Source organism: Elephantulus edwardii, unplaced genomic scaffold, assembly GCF_000299155.1.
Source record: "Elephantulus edwardii isolate Elephantulus edwardi_28Jun2011 unplaced genomic scaffold, EleEdw1.0 scaffold00013, whole genome shotgun sequence".
In the NCBI taxonomy this organism is placed as follows: domain Eukaryota; kingdom Metazoa; phylum Chordata; class Mammalia; order Macroscelidea; family Macroscelididae; genus Elephantulus; species Elephantulus edwardii.
This window is the reverse complement of record NW_006399763.1, coordinates 67061-69933: the sequence shown is the minus strand read 5'-3', so window position 1 is coordinate 69933 and position 2873 is coordinate 67061. Positions and strand designations below refer to the sequence as shown.

At 40.1% G+C, this 2873-nt stretch overlaps 1 pseudogene; it reads right to left on the bottom strand.

The window, feature by feature from the left end:
• Positions 1-1902: 1902 nt before the first annotated feature.
• On the bottom strand, positions 1903-2669 carry LOC102869243 (annotated as a pseudogene).
• Between the last annotated feature and the right edge of the window lie 204 nt (positions 2670-2873).

Sequence of the window (2873 nt, the reverse complement as noted above, 5' to 3'; positions counted from 1 at the left end):
CTTGTTCCTTAGTCCTTTAAAGATATCCCTGGTAGTAGAGCTGTCCAATATGCTGGTTGATTTTTCTCCACTGCTGCTTCATGAGTATTGATTGTGGATCCAAGCAAAACAAAAAACCTAGACAACTTGGATCTTTTCTCCACATATCATGATGATGCTGACTGGTCCAGTTGTGAGGAAGTTTGTTTTCATTATGTTGAAATGTAAACAATTCTAATGGCTACAGCCTTTGATCTTCAGTGAAAGCTTGCGTTTTCTTAATTTTCTGCAAGTAAGGTTGTGTTACCAGAAATGTTGCAGGATATTGATGAGTCCTCCAATCCTAAAACCACATTTTATTTTTAAAATACAGAACTTTATTTAGTAACTGTTTAAAGTAGGGGGGAAAACTGTCAAAAAAGACTAGGCGGAAAATGAGTTCCCAATAAATTGGAATTTTTAGGGTAACAAAAATCTAAACTGTCACGTGTTGTTTTTTCCCCCTTACTAATCACTGAATCTGTTTTCCTCTGAATTCTACACAGAGCATGCACTACACAACAATTTTATCATAAAATACCTATTTTCTGCACACATTTTAGGACATAAGAAACAAGTCCACACAAACACATCAGGGGGTGAACAATCTCAGCAGTGGCTAACACACATTTTGCAGAATTCTGCCAAACAAAGGGCTGAACAGGCTGTGGGCAAAGCATTTGAGGGAGAGTTAAGGAATAAAATAGTTTAAATATCAGTAATTAAATCAGACATAGTATGGTATTTTCTGCAAGAAGAAAATTAACATTTAGTAACACGCTAAGCTAATGAATTTTATCTCCAAAGAGATAAGTGCACTGGCAAAGTATTCCGATAAAAGTGGAGAGCTGTGGACAGCAAGGACTGAAAACACCCAAGCCCTGTAGATCCCAAGGTAGTGACGGCCTTCACTGTTCACTTCTTTGCCAGAGGTCCAGAAAGAGCTTATAGCATCATCGCCTATCTGCTGGATTTTCACTCTCAGTAGAAAATCCCAAGAAGCCAACAAAGAGTTCCCTCTGGGCAAGGGGGCAGAGAAGGGAAAAAAGGTTAAATGTAAACTTTAAACAACAGCAAAATGGGACATAGCCCCCATTCAAACCTCACAGAAGTAGGCAAGTTCCCAAAAGCAGATGTTAGACTGAGAAACTGGACACACCTTATTTCCCAACACAGTCGTTTGGGAGATAATTGGGAAAATCATAAGGAGAAATGCTTGCTGAAAACTGAGTTTTCCAACTCAAACACCTCAGGGCTGAAATACAATTCCTGTTCATGTGGGCAAAATACCTCTGCATTTTTAAATTTTTTTTTTTTAAATCAGGGATACAATTGGTCTGTGATACCAAACAGCTTCACAGAGCAAGGCTTAAAACTTTCCCATTGGGCAAATGTCTTGGCCTCCAAGGATTCAAGCAGTCTTACAAGGCCGAGCAACAGCAGGCAAATGTTCCAAGATTGGTCCCTTTCTTCCCAAACAATATCCAAAACAAAATCTTCTGTCATGTTACACGTTATATTTAGAATTATGGAAGTATGATTTAAATACTCTTAAGGCATGTCTTTGTTAAACTTTCTCTGCCAAGATTTCAAATGAGTTTAAAATTCAATTAAGTCAATTTTGCTGACACCTTCCAGCAACCACACGGTGAGCCCATGGTCAGCCTCTCTGTTCTCTAGGTAAGCCAACCAGACATTACTAATACTGCTCTGCTACAAGGTAAATGCTCCTAACTCAAACTTAGGGGAAAAGGCATGAGACTTCTGCAAAGTACCTTAGGAAGAAGTACTCTTAGCTTATGAAAAGAAAGCACTGAGGCCTCTAAAATCATAAAAGGGAGTATTTTAGACTTAAGCACCTGATTGCTCTGCAGGTCCAGGTTGCTAATACTTTTCCTGTGGGCTGTCTTCATCAGGTACCAGAATGCCTTCGTCCATGGTATTAGAATGTCCACAGTCCTCTGCAATCTGGGGTCATTTTCCCCCTCATTCTCTCGGCAAATCAAGTCAATGTTCCTTAGCTTTGCAAAGGTAGAAATCTCTCTCCTCCTCCAACTGTTCAACGGTAAGTTTTAATACCTTAACCTGATGCATTAGTTCAGCTGCTCTGTCACCCCGATGGCCCACACCAGGATTGTTTTTCACCACACCACGCCAGGCTTAGAAGGTGTAGCAGTTTTGTGTTGACATGGTGCTGAGAGGTTGCTTTGGCTTATAAATGCTGGAGTGATGAGGGAAGAAGCCACTGCAATTTCCTGACCTTGGCTGGCAGCTACAGGGTCAGTCTTTTTCATCATAGTTTGCATCAAAAACTTCTTGAACCACTGAACAAATTAAAAATTGTCCTGAAAATTGCCTTTTACTATTTTACCCACCAGATTTATTTTGACAACACTCACCTTTTTAAATCCTGATTGCAGGATTTTGAAGTTCTGGACATATTCATATTCTATCTTAGCTTTGAATTTCACTGTCTTTAAGGCAATGTAACTTGTTAACAGCATGTCCATAAACTGACAATAGGCAGACCCTGAGCATAACTGTTCAATCTTTGTCAGATTCAACTGCAGAGACTCAATGATCCAAGCCAGCAAGTCATGTTGACTTCGGTTATCACTGATGAATGATGTCAAGTACACGTTCACTTCCATCTTTAGCTCTGAGCTGAACCAGTGCTTATGCCCAGCTCTGGTTCCGTCTTTGTCTCATTCTAACTGTCCAACCCTGCCCATCGCCAATGTGATGGCCTCACACACACCCTGGTTCTGCAGTGACATAAAAGCACATTCTTCTTGATAAAGCCCTGTTTCTTAGATTATGTGTTCAGCAAACAGACTGAATGGATATAACCTTGA